Source organism: Lonchura striata, chromosome 24, assembly GCF_046129695.1.
Source record: "Lonchura striata isolate bLonStr1 chromosome 24, bLonStr1.mat, whole genome shotgun sequence".
Taxonomy (NCBI): domain Eukaryota; kingdom Metazoa; phylum Chordata; class Aves; order Passeriformes; family Estrildidae; genus Lonchura; species Lonchura striata.
Window position 1 is genome coordinate 1907688 of NC_134626.1, and position 21470 is coordinate 1929157.

At 46.9% G+C, this 21470-nt stretch overlaps 1 protein-coding gene across 3 annotated transcripts in view; it reads right to left on the bottom strand.

Moving 5' to 3' along the window:
• CASZ1 (castor zinc finger 1) overlaps window positions 1-21470 on the bottom strand; it is a 191428-nt gene that overhangs the window by 149385 nt on the left and 20573 nt on the right. For 2 of the 3 annotated variants that reach the window (XM_031506617.2, XM_077788100.1), the window contains exon 2: window positions 5412-5555. The exons of the other annotated variant lie outside the window; for it this stretch is intronic. The gene's annotated coding sequence lies outside the window, so the exon portion shown is untranslated. The remainder of the gene's footprint in view (window positions 1-5411; window positions 5556-21470) is intronic. 3 annotated transcript variants of the gene reach the window in all.

Here is a 21470-nt window from a genome sequence, read left to right on the forward strand (position 1 = left end):
CAAAAATCAGGATAGTTCTGCTGACAAGAAATGCAGCTCTGGTACATCAGCAGATGGCTCACCTGTAGCTCTTAATAGTTAATATATAACTGCAGTAATAGCAAAAAAGAGCCTCAGCACTACCACATAATTTGTCAGAGGCAATATGCTAAAACAGCCTTTCCATATTCAGCTCAAGTAGTGAGATAAGCCTCACCTCCAGCACTGCCCATGGGCTGAGCACCAGCTCTGGAATGAGCCCCAGCAGAAGACATCAGAGAACTGCTACCATTCACTTTACACTATTTGTTCATTTTTAACATTTTTTGGTTTTATCAACAGATTTCTATGATCTGCATTTTGAACATGCATTTCCCTCAAACACTCATGTGCGTACTTAGCACTGATTGCTCCAAGTGTTTTCCAACTGGTTTTCCTTGAGGAACTCTGCAGGTCAGCGTCCCTGCTGGCTGGAGAGCTGCCTGACAGAGAGACAGACAGACAGACAGACAGACAATGTATACACAGGGGCTACCAGAGCTGAAAGTGCTCCTAAATGTTAATGGAACCCTGCAAACCCACAAAGCACTGTTATTATTCTTTCAGCCAGATGTTTTATCAGGGTGCCACAGAACTACTGCCTGTATCCCAGCGCAGAGAACTGCCATGGGATCTAAGGACAGGAAGAAATACTGTTGGATGGTTAAAGGAATCAGAAGATCTGGCTTCTCCTCCCAGCTCTGCTTCTGAGTCATTATTAACATAAAATCAGGTTTGTTACATCAGTTAAGCTTGGGTAAATAAACCACGACTCATCACTGTGTTTTATTTTGCAATATTTCAGTGGGCTCCTCTCTACAAATAAACACTATTAAAGATCAGTGCAATTGCAGGTATATGGGGAAGGAGAGAAATGAAAGCATCTAAACAGCTCTAAAACCTTTATGAAGAGCAGGGCAAAAGCTCAGCTTTTTGGAGGAGAATGATTTTCACAGGACAAATATGTGAAAATAAGGCAACCCTTACTTGGGGACACTAAAATACAAATGAGTCATGCCTGCAGGTCTGACAGAGCTGATGGGTAAAAAATATTTGGATACATCTTAATCCCCTTCTGAGCAGTCAAGGCTGAAATCCCAATGCCACTGAAGTTTACAGTAAAACTGGTGCTTGTCCGTAGCACCAGGATTTAACCTCTATAAATATAAATTTCAACTGTGAAGACAGAAGCCTTAGGAAGGAGACAGCCAACTTCATAAGCAGCAGCTCCAGGAGACTGAGGACATCACGAATTCAAAAGAACAACTGGAGGTGACAGGGAAAGCAAGGTCTGAACCCACGAAGGCCTGCCTCAGTCCTGTCTCCTCCAGTCTTCCTGAACATCCCTTTATCTGTCTGAATTTTTGGGGCAGGCTGGTCTCCAGTGTGACAGTCACCCAGGCAACTGCCATCCTCCAGGGAAGCCCTGGGCTTCTTTAGGGCTAAGCTGCTCCACATACCCAAACACATGAGATTGCACCTAACTGCAGCTCAGGCTCTGTAGTCAGGCCTTGTTCAGCACTGGAAGGGATCCTGTTCAGCCAACTCCCTCACTGCTAGAACACATCTTCAGCTTTTGCCCCTCAAACAACTATCCCCCCTCGTGAGGAGGTGCAAAATCACCACTGCAGGGCTTCTGGAAGGGCTTAGGGCTGCCCTTACCTTTATTTCTAAACTGACTCATTCTGTGTCTCTCAAGACCTTTTAAGTGTTCTCACCTTGAATTCTGGCATCAAGGCCCTTTCCTGAACATCTGAGACCTTTCGACCTGCCTAGACCCCACTGGTGGACTTCACCCTCCATCAAAAGGTTACGGGAGCGTACGCTGCTATCCGAGCGAGCAGGAGGTGCTAAGGATCTTAGGGGATCAGTCTTCGGCCCTGTTCCCAGAGCAGATATGGTAAGGACAGCTCTAAGGCCTGCCAAGCACATGATCCTCTTTCCTCTCCTTTGACTTCTCCCCATTCAGCTTCCCAACGAAACATCTGATGGAAGGCCCGGGGGAGGCAGTCAGAACTGTCCAGTCTGGTTATGAGTGAAGGTCATTGATCCAGCGCAGACCAGGGATGCAGAAAACAGGGGAGGGAGGGGAAAAATCCCCAGAGAGACAGAAGAGACGGAGCAAAGGAGGCACAGGCAGCACGGGAATGAGTGCAGGGAAGGCAGCGGAAGTGGCTGAAACATGGTTTCACACTCCAAGACCCAAGGGCTGTTGTCAACTCGTCCTTCATGCTCACATCTTGTCACACTAGAGGTCAGGTCTCCCAAGCGTTCCTGAAGAGCTGAGCTAGCCCATATGGCAGGCAATATGTTAACAATATGGATCAGCTGCTCGTCAGGGCCTGAGCAGATGGATGTGACAACCCTGCTCTTACCCAGACAGGCTTTTAACATCTTCCCTCCCCTCTGCTCAGCCCTGCTGGAAGAGCTGTGCCTGGGAACTGCTGCCTCCAGCCCACCTGAACTGTGGGGCCACGGGCCAGGACACGCAGCGTGGAAATGCCTGCCTGGCTGTCCCTGGTGGAAGCAAGCTGGGCAGAGCCCCATTCAGAGCAGCTCCCTGTCAGGAACCGGTCCAAGCGTTTCTCCAAGGATAAGTGCTGCAAACGGAAAGGCCTCGCTGTAATCCAGGTATGTGCTATTAACTCCCAAGCAGGGTGATGCAGGAGATATATTCAGATATATGTATATGGCATGTTACCACCAGATGCCACACTTGACAGTCTAGACGGAGTTTTGTAACTGCCTGGGAAAAATTTCTCTCACAGAACATGTAATACATAAATAGATGTGTATTTTAATGGGCAAGTCAAACTCCTCCTGGCAAAGGTAGGCAAGTGGATTTCATACACAGGTGGGTAAATTTCCACAATGATTTTGCAAGGCTGTTTCATATTCCCCAGCCCAGCTCAGGATCTGAGCCGTCAGGGCTGGTTGGGCTGGCCCAGCTGCACTTCTGTGGAAGGCAGTGTTCCCATCTCATTGCCTTTGCAGCCGTGCCCATGCAGTAATCCCAAGGATCCTAGCAAAAATAACTCCATCAGTCCAAGCTAACCCACAAATTTAGCTTTACTTTAGGGTTTAAATGGGGGGAATATTTTGCAAATTCAAACACAGAGCAGATATTTCTATTCCCTATCCTACAATTTTTTTAGCCTTTTCCCCCCGCATAAAAGCCTACCTTCATTAACTGAACAAGAAAACTCCCTCCAACCCTTATAGCTCTAGGACTAAACAGTCAGCTTGTGCTTATAAACAGTGAAAAAGCAATCACAGCCTAGGGATGGGCTCTGGAGAACGTGCAAACAGCCTCTGTAGCCCAAAGTAAATTGAGCTTGTTTTGAAAGTAGAAGCCATACAACTTGCTCTAGGGCAGAAGGCTGGAACACAGGGATTTCTAGTCCAAAGCACGAGAGATCACAAAGCCACATGCCTGAAAGGCTAAATGCATCTCCTTCACTGCAGTGATGTTTGTAGAACTAGGGGGACCTCAGAAAACAGTTGGAGTCCAGGGAAATATTTCTATTGTCACTAATGAGCTACTGTCCCTCAGGAAGCAGCCCCAGAAGGACACTCAGCAATGCACCCAGTAGGTACTGGGAGGAGACAAATGTGGAAAAGGATAACTGATTTGCAAGAACCTGAACCACAAGGATCACTTCAGCATTTAAAGAATTCCTGATGTATCAGGAAATCTCCTCTTACCTTCTCATCTTAGAGGTTCTGCTCATCCCAGGTCCAGATCAGATGGAAAAAACAGGGTTTTCAGTATCAGGAGCTACACAAGCAGAAACCCGTGACAGGGGTCACAGGAAAAGCTCCTTGGTGATGAAAAAATCACCTAGAACCTATGAGGCAGCATCCTCAGCACTGTGTTTTCCCCCTGGATGTTGGACCTCTCTGGAGAGGCACACAAGGGTGTTTGGTGGAAAATTCACCTGCTGCAGTCAAACCTGGGAATTTGTGTTTTATTTGGTAAAACCTCAAGGCTCTTCATGTTCCTTTACCTTATTCCCTCAGGCAGAGCTCCTATTTGGGAAGCTTTCTTGCCTCTGGAGGCCTGGGATGGCACTGCTCTAAAAGGGGACACAAGCACCAGAGCAGCTCACACAGGGATAAAGGCCAGAGTTTGCTACATTAATAGTTCAAAACCAGGCTTTCCAAATAAAGCATGCCAGACCCTGGAGGTGTTTCAGCACGAGGAAGGTGTGGGAAGGCACAGCTCACCCATATCCCATCCTGAAGCACACTCTTTACTGGCAGACTCACTGAAAGCACTCAGGTCTGTAGCTCTGAACACATGGCAAGAGCTAAGACCTACTGAGCCTTAGAGTATCATGGCTGCTGTTCTTTCAGGTAGGGCTAGGGCACTCAGAACATGAATAAATTCCTCTGTGCCCCACACAGCCAGCAATGGAGAGGGATTGCTGGAGCCCCAGGCTGACATCTGAGTCCTGAGACTATTCTCATCTCCCCTCTTTTCAGCCAAGACAGTCCCTCTACCCACACCCTTCCAGTCCAGGTCTCAGCTGCACCTGCAATTCACAACAGCTTTGGACACCCTGCTTTGCCCAGGTATCGTTTATGACACAAAAAATAGAGGAAGATGATGATACAGAATCCCCTCAGGCACTTCAGTTGCTGATCTTCATTTATTCAGGCATCACCAGCATTTAATGATGTCAGCAAGGCATGGAGATAGCCCCTGACAATGCCTCTCTGCCCTACAGAGCACATATAAAGTCATGCAAAGGCCAGACACAGCGAGGATCCTCAGCCCCTTCCACCTGCAGCAGTATGGCAGTGCCACAGGTACCTCCCAAATCTCCAACCCATTGAGAAGAAATCTGGTATCCTACTGTTGTGTCATACCTGTCTTGCAGAGAAGCTGTGATGGCAGCCAAGCGGAGAAGAAAGTAAAAGAGCTTTTAGAAACAGAGTCCCACCCCCTCACAGCTCTGAGTTACCCACCGTGACCACAGACATCCTCAAACTCCTTTTGTGAAACAAGTCAGTCAGAAACTGTCCCACACAATACTAACCCAGGGGACTCCTGGGTGGATTACTTAGCCAAGTGTTCATACTGCACAGCAGCTCATTGGGAAGAAGGAGGTGAAGAGAAAGAGCTGCTCAAAGCAGCACCCTGCTGTGTCAGCTGGGTGGCTGTACAGAGGTGGGCAGTGATGGCAGGGGTAAACCCAGCCCTGCTTGTGAGCCAGCCCAAGCCCAAACAACAGCCCACCATGCATTTACCACCTGAGCCACTGCCTTCCCACTGCTCTCTCAAACTTCATAGGCTAGAGATTTCCCAGTTACTGGAATGAAAGCTCTGGAGAGCCAAAATCACTCCCTCCAGTCCTGCTTCAGTTGGAGCACAGAAAAAAAGCTACTACCTTGCATTGAGAAGTCACAGGCTTCAAGGTCCATTCCAGTGTACAAAGCCAGGACAGAAGTCAGGTTCTTTGTTTCGGAGGTGGTCTCAGGTGAAGACAGTGTGAATTAGATGGCCTCCCTTCACTTGGTGAAGTCTCTTTTCCCTGAGGAGAGTTTCAAAAGGAAATGAATATTCCTTACTGAGCAGTACCACAGCTCAGGTGAATCACGAGCACAAGCAGTGACGCCAGCCTCGAATGCTGCAGCCACCCACAGACCTGAGCCCTTGGTCACACACAACAGGCCAGCAGGGCAAGGCACTTCATGCCTCCCGAACACACTGCATCCCATCTCCTTGCGTGCCACGTGTGCTACTCAAACTCTAAAGCCAAGCTACAAACCACCCAGGTGACTACTTGGTGGGCTGTGCACTCCAACTTTCCCCAGAAAATAAATCCAGGTCAGTCAGTGGCAGAAGCAGCCTATAGTAAGCAACTTATAGCCAACAGCTTCTACCTGTAGGCAGCTGAGTGTTCCTGCCCACGTGAGCCTGTGCTGCCATCCCTCCTCTGGGGGGAATCCAGAAGCACAGAACTCCTTGTCCACCCCCACATCAAATCTCATGCCCAGAAATGTTACACATACAACCAGATGAGACAAAGGAGAATTATTATTTGCAGTTTAGTGAGGCCCACAGTAATTAAAGGACTTGTCAAAGCTCTCTTGGCAAATCTGAGGCAGAACTGGGAACTACAGCTAAATCTCTCAAATTTTGGTTTAAGAGCTGGACTGCAAAAATCCTGTGCTCCTTGGCTGTATATTGCTACCTTTGCAACAGGTTTGACCCTTCTCCCTGCTCTCCCTAGACATTTAAGACAATTCCCTTCTACTCTTGCATTGAAGGAAATGAACAAATGCACAGATAAAAATAAAATAACTTTTACCTCACTTCCAAAATTATAAAATGTCTTAGCTCCAACCTTTGTCAGAAGCTCAGAAGCTTCAGGCTCTTCTATGAGGTGGGATTTGTAGACTGGAAGGTTCTGTTGTTGGGTTTTTTTTTTTAAATTTCCATTGGACAATAATAAAAGAAGCAAAACAAAAGAGGGCTGTTGAGATCAACTTGTGATAGGTGTCTGGCCAAAGAAAATGGAGCCAAAGAAGTCAGAACCCTGAAACCAGCAACCTTTGTGTCAATTTAGGCAAATATTGTGGCGTTTCCATGGCAATTCCTGTTTTGAATATCCACTACACTCACTTTTTAAAGGGCTTTTCCTGTTTGTGTTTCAACTTCAAAACCTGTAAATATTTTCAGCCTTAACACATCCTGACCTCCCCCAGCCCCTGCAATGAGATGCTATCAATGCTCTGTCATGAGGTCTGCTGTCTGCAGTACCCCAAAGCTGTGAAAAGTCATGGCAAAGGCAGGGTGGCAAGCCAGGAGAGCCGGGCACACAGAGGCTTGCCTGGCCCTTTGGCACACCCTCGGTGCCAGCCCCCACAGCTGCAGCTCCAGGAGCTCCTTCCACGCTTTTCCACTGATGAGTGAAAAGCGCAGCCGCAGCCATCCCGCGCTGAGCATCAGCCCAGGCCCAGCAGCCCGCAGCAGGTTTTCCACCAGGCTCCTTCCATGCCACTCTGGCTGCCTCTGAGCTGCCACTCCAGCTGCAGGTTCTGCTGGGAGGCTCTTCCTGAGAGGCTCGGGGCCAGCAGCTCACCCAGCCCCAGAGCTGCCCCTGCCCTGACCCGCTTCTCCTCCCGTCCTCCTGCCTCAGCCGAGCTCAGGCCGTCAGTCACGCTGATTTATGGATTGCTGCCTCATGTGCAAGGGAGAATGAAGAGTCAACCTTGTCCTCACTTGTAACCTGGGCTCGGCTGTAAATGCCCTCAGCAGCAGCCTGCAGGTCCCGGCTGCATTTCTCCATCCCTGCTCCACCAACACGGAGCCCACGGGGAAAAGTCCAGGGGAAGGAGCCCTAGGCAGGGACTGCTGTCACCTGGCACATCCGAGCAGCAGGAGCCTGCTGCTAACCTTCTCCCCAAAGAATAAAGCTGCCCCTGCATCTAATGCTGGGCTGGAGACGGGGGAGATGTTTGGCATGCATGGAGGTGCATGAAAACACCTTCTGCTGCACTTCAGAGACACATGAAGGACTTTCATCCCCAAGTGTGAAAGCTTCAGCCTGTCCTGCTGGAATACAGCCCTTCCTAGCAGCCATGGGAGTGCACTGGTTAATTTTGAGTTTCCTGGCTGCCATGGATTTGTGCCAGGCCTCCAGTGTTAGCTTAGTGTAATTTTTGGGAAGTCAATTTCCTTTTTTTTTGTGAGTTTTTTTTTTTCTGGACAGTTTTTTTTCGGGTTTTTTGGGGTTTTTTTGTTGTGGTGGCGGTTTTTGTTGGTTTGTAATTTTTTTTTGTTTGTTTTGTTTGTTTGTTTTGTTGCTGGGGTGGGTTTTTTTTTGTTTTGTTTTTTGATTTTTTTATTCAAGGTTCTTTCCTCTTTTAAATGGAAAAGTAGAAGCATTTGAATGGGTGTCAGGATAAGGCTAGCCATCTGTGGGCTGTAGCTTCCCAAGAGCATTTTACAGGCACCATGGCACCTGCACAGAACAGAAATGGTAACAAACACCAAGTGACTCCACAAATGGTTTTGCTGAATGCCCACAGAGGCAGCCTCCAGGAGCAGTCCTGTCCTCACAGGAGCATCACTCCTTGCTCCTGACCCCCTTTCCTGCAGTGCTGGGTGCTTCTGATAGCACCAGCAGATGATGCACAGTGCCTGCTGTCCTGGCCAGCTTCCAGCTCAGGTAATTACATCCTACAGGAGTTTCAGCTGGATATTTTATCCCTTCTTCACTTCCGGCCCTGCGCTGCTTCAATGGGAGTTGCTAAAACTCTATCCAGATCCACCCCGGACGTGAGTGCGTGGAGGGAATTCTGGGCATCCCAACAGGTCCCAAGAGCCTGGTGTTTCAGCAAACAACCTCTAAAAAACATGTGACAGCATACCTGCTTGTGTACATCCCGTAACACCCCACCTAAGAACAAGGTGCTTCCAACTGCCCTACCACACCAGGAACCAACAATTTCTGCACGCGTGTACCAAACATTGCCCAATGGAGCAGGATTTGGGACATGGACACTGCCTCCTGTCCTTTGCTACAGCGAGAACTTTCCTTCCATCGTCTCACAGGCTTGGCAAAATTAGAACTTGTGGTGGCAGTGGTGTGAGGCTGAGCCACAGCTGCTGGTCAGCCTTTGTCAGTGGCATTACACGCTGCAAGGGATACAAGTGATTTTGGATGTAAAGGAAAAGATGTGCCAAGTTTAGAGCAGCCATGAGGATGCGCCGAGGGTCCGTGACAGGCCAGGTGACCAAGTGTCAGTGAGCAGGGTGACACTCTCATTGACACTCTCACCAGTTCCTGCCAACACGTGCTCCAAAGTACAGCAAAGAGGAGGGTCCACCTCCCCCCCTGAGGGAGCAGTGTTTTGGCATGGCCACAAGAATTCAGAGCCCTTCCAAGCTGTCCAAGACATTTGGAAATGATGTGCTGACCCACCCTCCACTCAGCACAGCCCAAGAGTCCCCAGGCTTGTAAGTGGGCTCTACCTAACCTCTGTTTTGTGCCCTCTTTGTCTTATTCTTTCAGCAGATTCTGCACCAGATGCTCACCTGGTGTAAAATCAACGCAGTTTCGGTGGCTTTAGTGAAGTCATGCCAATTTAAATGAGTTGAGGATCCGGCCCTCCAAGTTACTCGAGTTGCCAGTTCTTCCTTTGGATAATCCTGAGGGTGATTTCACAGCAAGCAGCAGCACAGGCCCAGCCAGCCTGGCAGGATCAGCTGTGCTTTCCTACCTCCCCTCTACCCCTCCACCCTCCCTGCCCCAAGTCAGGCTGTCCCTGCTGAGAGACCCTGCTGCAACAATGCTGGACCCATCATCATCTGCTTTGTCTACTGAGTTTCCTTCTCTCTGTTGCTTAATTAAAGATAGACACAGCACAGAGTAAATTACTTTCCATCAGGGCTTTCTACTTGCTTCCTGCAGGAGAGATTTTGCCTTTACAGGGCACTATGTCACACTTTGCCAAGTATTTGGAGAGGGTGCTGGTGGCTCGTCCAGAAGCAAACCCCAGTGAGTTTGGGTTGACTGTGAAACATTATGGCTTTATCAAGAAACTAAATACTGCCTTTCCCTCTCTCTACCCTCCAAGAAATGCAAAGAGCCCATCACTGCCTGGCAGCTGCTGAGTGAGCAGCCACAAATCCCTTCCTCACCCCCAGTTCCACTGCTGTCCTGCCACCCCCACCAGGTCCCAGGCACTACAGGCACAGGGAACACGGCAAGGCTGCAGCAGGCACTGGATGCACGAGAACTTTACATGCTCTGCCCTCACAAGTCCTTTGCTATCCCCCCAGAGCAATTTTCTAGGCAACAGCGTGGTTGCGTTCCCTCCTCTATCTCCTAATAAATATCATGCTAAGCAAGATGAGTATCTTCTTCCCAGACCAAGCAGCATGACCCACTTTCTGAATCAGGGCAGATGCAATTGGGCCCTGGAGTCCTGGACCCCTCCCAAAGCACAGAGATTTTGTAACAATTACAGCAAGAAGCAGAAGGAATAGCAAAGTAAAAACTGATCAAAGAGTGCAGTGGTGGGGTTGAAGCTGTGGGGTAAGTACTGCTCCTTGCCATCCTGTGCTCTGACATTTTCCTAGGACACCAAGGCAAGAGCTGACATTCACACATCTCTCCTCCACTGCCCTACATTCCTCAAAAGTAACAGGTCCAATTTCAAATTATGGCTATTGGCTCAGGCAAGCCAACTGTTGCCCTCCTTGCACATCCACTCTGATTCTTCCCCTTCTTTTCTCCACTCTGCACAGCAGAGCAGGAATAAAGGAACACAGGATTCACACTGCAGCAGTGCCAATCCCCTCTTGCACAGAAATCCCCATACAAATATCCTACCCAGCCCCAGTGACAGCCTTGGGGCTTTTAACAAAGCAGCTGTGCCCAACGTCCCAGCATTGACATCTGGCTTGTGGGCCAACTTCCCAGTGGTCCAGGAGCTTGCAGGGGTGTCACTGCCTCTGCCCCATCACCCCCAAGTCTCTCATGACCCAGAGGTTCCAGACCTGCTGCTCATAGTGGGGAGGCTTGAGCTGGGATCCTTTACAGGTGCAAAAGCCCTTGCAGAAGACTCGTGCTTTGGGCCAAGAGAGGAGGTGGCTGGATCCTGATCCCAGCAGTACCATTCTGTTTGGAGATGCTCCATTTTTCCACAGAACAGCTCTGTACTTTCCCAGATGTAGATGGGATCAGATGATGACCCAATGAGCATGGAAAGCAATTGAAATGAGGTGCATGAACACCAGTAGTGCTTTCATTACTTGAATCCACAAAGAAAACTTCCCTCCCAGGGGTCTCCATGGCCAAAAAGCATATAGAAAATCCCATACCAAAGAGGACAACATGCCTCCAGACTGAATCCTGGGCCATACTCAGCCCTTGGGGCACACAAACCCACGAGCATCTGTGCCCTGGGGTGCTGGGACACCCACCAAAGGGTCACTGCCCTGAAAAGCTCAGTGGGAAACTCACCTGGGAGTGTCAGAGCAGAAACCCATCACTCTGAACAAGATGAGACTCCTGTGCCAGGGCTGCACAAACAGCAAAGACAGCACCCAAAGCAAGTCTGACAGACAGGAATGACAGGCAGGGAAGGAGCCGCTGTCACACACTCAGGAGCCCAGAGCTGGCTCTGGCTTCCAGACTCTGCATTTCTTCCCTGCTCACTGCCTACCTGCTGGAACACACCACCAGCCAGCCAGCAGCACAGAAACACACACTAATGTATGTATGTGACCAGCACCAACAGCTGCCTTTGATGTTTGACATGGTGAGATAAAGCAAAAGTAACTTTTAAAGGATTTCCGTAACATTTTTTCTTCCCAGTTAAATAAAAGAATTTTGAAAAGAAACGGAAAAAGAAGACCCTTTCACCCAAACTTCAGAGATAAAAAGAGAGGGAAAAAAATCTTCATCTTAATTCAAAATCCTATTTGATGTGTCGTGGCATGAAAATGTTTTTCACTGCATTTTTCCAGTGTGATCTCATGCACCCTGCAAACGGGGTACGCCCAAAACACCAGGTATTTTATGGGACACAAACAGAACACAAACACACAATTAAAAAAAAAAAAAAAAAAGGGATTGGTAAATATTTAAATTAATCTGAGCTGGCATCTGTGCAGCCTCCCCTCCCAGAGAGAGGGATGTTTGCAGCTTTGAAAAAAAATAAAAGTGAATAACATGACCTTTTCCTTCATGTTTGTTAGCTCAGTGCAGCTCGGTGAGTTGGGGCAGCCCAGGCACCTCCCAAACGAAGTCCAGCAAGTGCAGCTGGGGCTGCTCCCCTGCCTGGCCCAGGGGGCTGGAGGGGACAGAGCTGGAGGGGACAGAGCTGGCGGGGGAATTGCTTCAACCTGTCTGCAGTCTCACGCCGTAATACATGGGCTTTGTTGTGTTTGGTTTGGTTATTTTTTTTTTTTTCTTTCCAGTTTAATTGTTGGAGGAGTTTATGAAGCTGTTTGCCAAAAAACAATCGACTCCAGGGAGCCAGCTTACACAAAAAGGGTGTGCCGGCCGAGCGAGGCTGCGGAGCCATGGAAACCACCACCTTTTGCATTTGCCCAGGTGAAGCCAAAGCCTGGTGGATGTCTTGTGAAATCAGCAGGGATCTGCAAGGAAGTGAATCACAAACATGCAACTGTGCATTCGGCGCTCAGAGCGGTGCTCCTGCTCCCCAGCACCACGAGCAAGGGCCAATGCCCACACCTGAGAGCTGCTGGTTTATCTCACAGGTCACACAGACACACCAAAGAAGGCACAAGGTGCTCCAAGCAGACCTCCAGGTCAGCAGGGCAGTGCTGCCCAGCACGGTGCACTGGCAGAACTCACCCAAATGGCTTTTTGACCAGGCGACTGGGAACCTGCCTGCATAAGTGAAAAAGGGCACCCCTGCAGCAAAAAAAAAAAAAATATCCCAAAAGCAGAGATCATGCTTTAGGTGCTCGATCTGACCCGCAGGAGAGCAGCTGGTGGTGGCGGCAGGTGAGGGGACAAGGGGTGTCCCCCCACATTTCTCTGCAGCAGTGGAATATGAGGACTGTGCCACACAGGAGCCCGTGTCCAGACACAGATGAGCATTTGGGAGGGAGATGTTTGTCTTGTGGGTGGCTGGAGAGGGACCCTGGCTGCATTCTTCTCAGTCTTAGAAAAGAAAACAGAGAATTCCTCAGGAGCACTGGCTGCTGGCCTGACTGACAGAAAACAATCCAGGAACAAAGCACCAAGAAGGGATTTTACAGCCACCCCAGCTCCTGTGTGTCTGCTCCAGACACCACTGGGAGAATGGAAGAGTGCTCTGAACTGTGGTTCTTTTCAAAGGGGCAACATCCATTATTCCCCACAGCCAGCTGCTGAAAGCTGCATTTCAGGTTACAGGATTTCAAACACTCTCATGGAACACACACAGGGAAGTGAGCAGAGGACAAAGCCTTACCAAGCCAACTCCTGGACAGAGCATTGTGTGACATATGGTACAACCTGGAGAAACTGAGCAGGCATAGAAAATCCACTGGAACAAAGTTCAAGGATCATCCTCAAAACCAGAACTGGCCAGATCCAGGTGAGAAGCCAGAAGTTTCTTTGGCTGCTTTGACTTCAGTGTGCTTCACACTAACAGTGGGATGATTCAATCCTGACACTTCTCTTGCATGAAGCCAAAGGTCCCTGACCACAAACCCCACCAAGAATTACTTCCTATGCTCCATGAACCCTGCAGAGAGGAGTACTGACCCCTCAGCACAGGAGAGATGAGGGCAATGACCTTTCCCTTGGTGCAGGGAAGGAGGGAAACCTTGCAAAGCCCATCACTGCTTTTAGGATTCCTGTTGGCCTCCACACATGTATTTACATCAGATCCAAACGTGTCACCAAATACAATGACCTGGCTTTTTCCCATTGATTCCCTGGCCATTCCCCAGCCCTTCATTCTCTCCTTTTGTTCAAGAATCCCAAAGGAGGTGCCAGACAGACACTCGTGAATTGCTGTCTAAGTGGAAGTTCCTTGGGGTGACCTCCCAGAGAAGGCAGAACTTGTGGCTTGGGGCAGGACTCTGGAAGAGCACCCAAGACTTCCAGCCACTCTGCACCTCTGAGCTGTCCCCTGGCCTAGCCCATGGCCCCTGCAGAGCCCGCTGCTCCCCAAGGGCAGCTGGAAGGAACCAGGGGAGCTCCCTGGTCAGGTTCCCCCAGGAGGGACCGTGGGAAGGGCCCAGCAGATCCACAAAGCAGGAAAATGTCGGCAAGGCTTGGTGCGTCAGCCTTTCTGGCATCGACCTCCCAAACTCATTCAAATATTTCCCTTTTTTTTTTTAATTTAATGTTCCCTATAATTCATCTGTCCCAAAAGGTAATCAATAGAGGCCGTAATGAAAATTTGAGCCATATTTTATGATCCGCTGCAGGAGAAAGGGCCACATCAGCAGGACTAGCCTTGGCTTCCAGCATCATTTCTGCGTGCATTCACCTGCTCACCGGCCAGATTCCCTCCTCCGTGCACCCCAGGCTGCTGACAGGGGCAGGCCCTCCAGGATAAACTTCCACCCTTTCCTCCAACTTCAAACAGCTGCTGCTGGATCCACAGTTGAAGACGTACATGAGGGGGTAAAGGAATTTCCTACAGATTGCAAAGGGCCCTGACCCCATGGCCCTAGGGAGCCTCCAGACCATCTCTCATATTCTCAGCTCTCAAACAAGTCCTATGACCCTTTACCAGGTCCATGGGGATATGATATTCATGTAGCCAGATATGAAGAATTACTTAAACCCATCATAGTAATTCCAGAATCCCTGGCATGTCTCTCAGCCAAGCTGGGCTTTATGCTCCTCTTCTCCCAGACATGAGCACAGTCACTCATGGGGAAAGAAGAGGGATTCCCCTAGGAACTGCCTGAGTTAAGAGCCTGCTGTGCTGCACTGTAGCCCTTCAGGGCTCCCACCACTGACAGTAAAGACCAAAAAAGCACCTTTGGCCTCCCTGTTTCATGAGCAGTCACACAGTTGCAAATGAGCTCAGTACTGTCCATTCCCAGACACTGAACATTAGGAAGCACAGAAGCATACTCCACAGCATCACTCCAGCAAAACACTCATCTCTTCTCCCTCCTGTGCACTATCATCTGGGTCTCAGTCCTACAGATACATTCAAGCTTTTGAATGGTTTGAAAGCAAAAATCTGAAGTCCCAACTTTGTTGAACACCGATGGTAAAACAAGAAGAGAAACGCTGCAGGAACCTAAAACACATTCTCACATCTACCATAAAAATCCATGTTGTCACTAAGACTGTACTCCTCCATATTTAGTTCCAGGGGAAGCTCAAACAAACACAGCTACTTCCCTTCTTCCTTTTGGGCAGAAATACTACAACTAATCTCAAATCTATCAATTTCATTATAGAATGTATTAATTTAGGAGTCATGCTGACCTTGCTTGCCCAACTGGGGAGTGGCAAGGAGAGGCAATCATGTCTCAGTGCCACCTACACACGCTGCTGTGTGTTTTTCAATCCCCACTGTAAATCCTACAGCACCCCAGAGCACCTGGATCCATCCTCCCGGCACACACTGGCAGGCTTGCTGGTTTTGCACATGGATGCAGCCAGGGCTGCACGAAGGCAAAAGCCTCGCTCGTGTTCCGGGAACCCTTCTCCATCTGAGATTCCCAGCAGCAGGTTCCCTGTCCTCCCTTTAAAGGCTGCAGCATATTTCATTGCCTGAAGCTGCCGCATCTGCAGGGAGCCGGAGGTAACAAAACCGTCTTTGATTTGGCCAAGGGAAAAATATCAGAAGTGAAAGGCCAGAGTGAGGAATTTATAACAGCAGCTAAGGCAGCAAAAATACAAGTGCCTGACCAGAAGCTGCCCTCCTTCTCAGCATGTCATGTTGTTTAGCTTCCCATGTGTCTTGAAGGGGCAGGATATTGCAGAGAGCCTAGCCAGAACCACCAATTTTCTACACACACCAGCATACTGACACCCTCTCCAGACCCCTGCACAGCATCAACCTGGAGGCATAAGCTGCAATCCCAGGGAAACCTCTGCTCACCCAGAGGTGCAGGTGGGAATCTTGTACAATATAATTGCTCAAGACATTACTTAAAAAATGATGTAGCACACCACTGTGCAGGTATAGTGATGGTAACTTACCTCTCAAGGTAGAAATGCCCTCTGTCAGACGGACAGAGTGAATCCCCACAACCAGCAGTAGCAAGAGCAACAGCCTAACATTCCCACCTTTCCTTTCTCATGGAAACTTGGAAATCAACCATCCTTGTTTAAAAAACAGAACAAAATAATCAAACCAATTGCTCTTTGTGCTACATAAATTAGGTGACAGACTTGAAAGATGTGGGACTTAAGGGCTGTGAATCCAGAGAACATAGATAAGCAGCTTCGTGCTTTAAACTTACACTGGAAAGGAGACTGAAATCCCAAGCAGAACTGGGAAAGCACTGCCTGCCATCTCTGAAGACCTGTGTCAGCACCATGCAGAGCCATCCTCCTTTTTAATCCAGCTGCCAACACAGCAGTGATGGAGATCCCTGCCTGCGAGCTGACGGAAAAGCACGCTGTAACACGGCTCTTGTAGTCACTGCTAACTTGCCCCAGATTTGAACTGGTGACCCTTACTAATATCATCCAGTCCCTTGATATCCTGAGGGAGCAATCAGCACGTTTTATTAACCCAGCCAATTTTGGAAGTGCATAGGCAGTATTCTAGTTACTTGTTACAATTATGCATTACAGGTCCATTTCACCCATATGCCTGTGCTCAAGTGATGTGCAGCAGAGCTTTCTGCTGTCATACCCATGGCACAAGGAGCCCAGCCTGAGCCAGCCCTGGTGCTCAGAGGACAGAACAAACCCCATCGCTTGCAGCAGTGATATTCCAGCCTAACACAAAGCCCCAGAGATCCCCACCACCAAACCCATTTTTTAAAATTACATGTTTCCACCTATTGGTCCCTGGACTGAAGTAATTGCTTTTGCTAGTTCTAAAAGCCAGCGTTGGTTCACTGAAAAAAAAAAAAATGAGCAAGTGCATGGGAACTCAGAGACATCCTCAGATTTCTGACCTAAAAGCTGCATATATGCAGATGTATTTGCTGCCCAGTCAAAATTCCAGCTTTACTGCATGCCACAGGGAATTCTCTGCTCCACAGTGAAGGTGGAAAACAAGGAGTTAATGTAAACAGACCAAACTCAAACAGCAATTTAGTCAAATCTACAAGATTTCTGTCTATTCCCTAACCACTGGGTTATCCCCTTTTTTGCTAAATAAACTTCTCAGTCTAAGGGGAAAGTGCTATTTCCACTTAATGACTAGTGTTTTGTGAGGGGAGTTAATTTATTATTTTTTGTTAAAGATGACAGCCTACAACAGGGAAGCTGCTTAGCAGGGGATCAATCCAAGAACCAACTTCAGTTACTATCTGGTTCAGATAAAGACTCACTGAAAGAATGACCAGCAAGAAAAGAAACCATTTTCTGCCTCCTGAAATAGCAAGACAGTTTGAGGGTACCAGCCTAACACACAGATGCTCTGTGAAGCAGCACAGAGCCCAGCTCTAGACCTGCCTGCTCTGCTGTGTGCATTTACAGACCAGAATAAGCTACTTACATACAAAACAAATGTACAAAGTATGTACAGTTACAAAATCTGCAAAAAAAATCTGTTAAAAAAATAGAGCAGCTAAGAAGAAATTAACATAGAGGGAATTTTTCAAGGATGATGAGTAAAAAAGTCCATGTCTTTTTACTAACCAGTACTTACCTGGATCAGGAAGCAGCTGTAAGTTCTGGGTGCAGTTTTGGGGAAAATGAGTTCTCACTACTGAGCAAGAAAGCCTTACTTCTTTCCAGGCAAAAGCAGTTTATCCCTACCACTTGCTGGGAAAGTTTTAGGTGAGACTCTTTTCCCCAAGTCTGAATGAACTGCTTTTTATTTGATGAAACTCAGCTCTGTTTCAAAGCAACCAAAGCTGAAGGTGACCATTGCTAATTTTTTATCATCATTTTATGAGCATGTTAACCTTCATTCACAAATGCTCTACAGAGTGAATTTCCTTCTATTCTTTTTTTCATCCTTCATTAACAGTATTTCAGAAACACAGATTTCTAAAAAGGTGCATAGGAAGACACTTCATACAAACTTGCAATGGTTTATTATAGAGCTACCTCTTTTCTCCAAAATCCAAATAAAAATAAGGTTGTTACCAATTAATTTGAACTGAGCCAAAAAAGCAGTTTCAGTGCAGACTATCAGTTTAACTACCACACCTCAAATGAAACTGGTATAAATGTTTCATACATAAAAAGTTTTAGATTATAGAACACAAACAAAACTTCAACATTTTCATCTCCACCATTTATGCTCCAAATTTCCTTTGGGAACTATGTGTTGGACAGTGTGAAAAAAGTGTTTCACATGTGCATGTGGAGGTCACTTTGCTCTCATGTCTGCAACACCAAGTCTGTAAAACTTGTTTAAAGTGCTTTTTCCTCCCGTTCATTGTTTATTGGATATTTTCCTTTCAAGATTTTTATCCATAAAGATCCCCTTTTGTTTTTCTAAACCCCAGATTTTATAGAGAAAACACTCTGCCCTAAATCATCTCTATGCAAAGGAAAGCTGCTTACAATGTTCCCACTTATTGCACACATATAACTCTACGTGGAGATTCTTAATCTTCACCCACCCAAGATTAAGGCAACACAAATTATGAAATCGATACCGATACACAGAGCAACATCTATTACAGTTTCAATGTTTTTGTTATATTTTTTCTAAACTATTAAAGCAGTATGATTTTAATGTGGTTGTTGTTGTTTATGCAATACAAATTCTCTGTTCTTTGATGCTGTGGGTACTTATGCAAATGCCCCATTTTCCTTATAGAACTCTTTCCTTTGACACCTCCTGTGAGTAAAGAAAATATTTGAGTGTTTGCAAGATAAGGATCCATTTATATTTAAGACTCCATTACTGATCAGGAGGCAAGAGCATCCTTATGGTGGATATAAATTATAGTTAAACTAATTTTAAAGACCCTTACTCTCCGTTCTAGTGATGGAACAGAAGAGCTTTCAAATAAAGGAGATTCTTCTCTCACAGCAGTTTCAGTTCCTTTCTTTCATTAATCAAAAGCTATCGTATAGATAAATATATTTTTTCTCCACATGCACGTCTGAATACCTCTTTGAGGTTTAACACTCCTGCACCTGATTCAAACACAACAAATCAAAAATCATTTTGCCACCAACAGCAACAGGCATTTCCAGAAGTTACACCACACAAGTCACACAATTAAACTTTAATGAAAACATAAAAACAAAAACATCAAGCAGCCCCTAGTGCTTGCTTTGTCTTTCACACAATCTATCATAAAAAGGCAGGACACTAAAATGGAAGATCCTCTGGCTAAAGCCGTGCCGTAAACAATTTTTTCCTAATGAATTCCACCTCTTTACCCCAGCAGATGGAATGTCTCCCCTCTCTTCCATCTCTGTGAAAAGGATGGACTGCTGATAAAACTAGCTGATAAAACTTGCCCGAGGTGAGATGCCTGCTCCAGGGGTTCTGCTCTCGGGGGGTACAACACCAGCCCCTCAAGCAGCAGCACGGCTGGTGCCTAACAGGAGAGCTCAGGAGAGCTCAGGCAGCAGGAGAGGCACAGGATGGCTCAGCAACCTGAAATATTCACACACATCTGCTGTATCAAACATACAGACCTGAGTCCCCAAAGGCCTCGCTACCTGCAGCTTGGGAACGTTCAGCTCCAGCTCCAAGTGTTAAACACCCTTCCACCGTGGGTGCCTGAATCCCAGCGTGCTGCTCCTCTCTTTCAACCTCACCTGTTGGAACTCAAAATGTCTCTCAGACATTTTTGGAGGTTCCAGACCCAGGTCAGAAGCATTTTAGACCTGGCAGGCAGCTGGAAACAGCTGTGATTTTGAGTTTGAGCCATGGAATGAGTTACCAACTTTGAAGGTGGAACAAGCAGTCACAAAAGTTTAGATATTATAGTAGAAGTAGTTACAAAGTAGAGGGGAGAATTTTTTAGTGCTGTACAGGGGGGTTTTAGCACCTGTACAGGGGGGTTTTTACTTTGTATATGGGGGTCAGAAGTTTTAAGATGGAGGAATGTAGGCCAGTCCAGTTCGTCCTCTATCTTCTTCCTTACCTCCATGTTCTTGGTGATGTTGGCACTCACAGATTGGTTTAGAGTAGAAAAGCACCATTTAATATAGGTAGTAGGCATAGGGGAAAAACTGTAAACATGTAAACATAATGTACCATATAAAACATAGAAAAGCAGCATTTAATATAGGTAATAGGCATTGGGAAAAACTGTAAACATGTAACACGTAATATATCATATAAAAGAGAGCAGCAGCCAGGGGTGGGGGGCAGAGAAGAAGAAGAAGACAGCAGAGAGGATGTCAGGGTGTGTGTGTGCCTCTGCCTGAGCTGTGAGCAAACCACAGCAGCCTGAGAAGAAAATCTTTTCGATAACTCGCAATAAACTGCCTTGAGACCAAACAACAGAGACTGCTGAGTTTTCTTTGGAAGCTCGGGCTGGAGGAGAGACTTTTCCACCACACGGAGCCCCTGAACCAGGCCGGGGTTCCGACACTCTCCCTCTGCTCTTGTATTTCCACACCTGCAAATGACATCCCTTTAAAAGAAATCTTTTATTTAGCATCTGCTCGGGTCGTATTATCTGATGAAAGGCAACCGGGGTTTACACAAAGACAAGGGAACAGAAATGGGCTGTCATTTCCAAAATATAGTTAGGAAAGGCAAAAAGGAAGCAGCACAAGTGTCACAGTTGGATCATAAAAGCCATTAAGGGCCTGAACTAGGGAGCTCCACTGGCTCCAGCTCATTCACGGCTGCCAAAACAGGACTTTGCACAGTGAGGAGTAAATCCAAGCTTGCACAAAGTAACACAAGTCCAGTTTTCCTGTGTCTCTTACAACATTTTTCCTGTTACGATTTTTCTATCTTCTAGAGTGTATAACAAAACAAATCTAAAATCAGGATAAATTTTAGAATGCTTCACGTAAGAATTTACCTGTCACCATGTATTTTTCCTACTGTAACTCTTCTGAACAGTGAGATAATCAGTTTGTTCAAGGGTTTCGTTTTCTTGAATTATTCCCCTAGGCCACTATATCAGGACTCTAAATACTGCAGAGAAAGCGCAAAATAAATTTAAAGTCAGCAAAATGCTGAAGAAAAAAATGAACTGGAAGAGTGTCTTAGATCATACTTTTCTTCTGAAGAATTTTTTTACCTGTTCATATTACAAATAACAGTTTGGTCTAATCAGTAACATTACTCTTTCACTTAATTGCCAAAAAAGATTTCAGTTTTGAACAGTTTCCTTACTGTATTTACATTATTTTCAGTGAAATCTACATTTGGATAGGGCTTGGGGGTTTTTTAGGTCACTGTATTGTATTACAAAATCAAATATCTGTCTATAAGAAGAGAATATTTTCTTATATTTACAAAGCACCTTTCCTCCCCAAGTGTTCACAATAAGGTGAAGTCAGTGCCACGAAAGTGCAGCCAGCACTGGTAAAGTCTCACTCTGTATGGATTTGCCACTATCCAGAGCAGGGAAAGAGTACTGTCCTTTTCCAGTACTTCTCAAACCATGTGTAAACCAACCATGAATGCACTGGGGTTTCTCTTCTACATACCACATTACATCCTCCAGCTCTGAATGTGCCACAGATGAAAAAGGGGCAACACATCTGGCAAAGATGTAGCAGATGCTGTAGCAGCACACCACCAAGCAAGGGTCTTCTGTAGCGTAAATGGAGACTTCATTTCAGCACAAAATCTCACCCATTTAAAATGAGCAGAGAAGAAGAGATCCCATCAAGCAGGAGCTGGGCTGGGCTATGAAACCTGGGATTAGACATCTGGAAAAA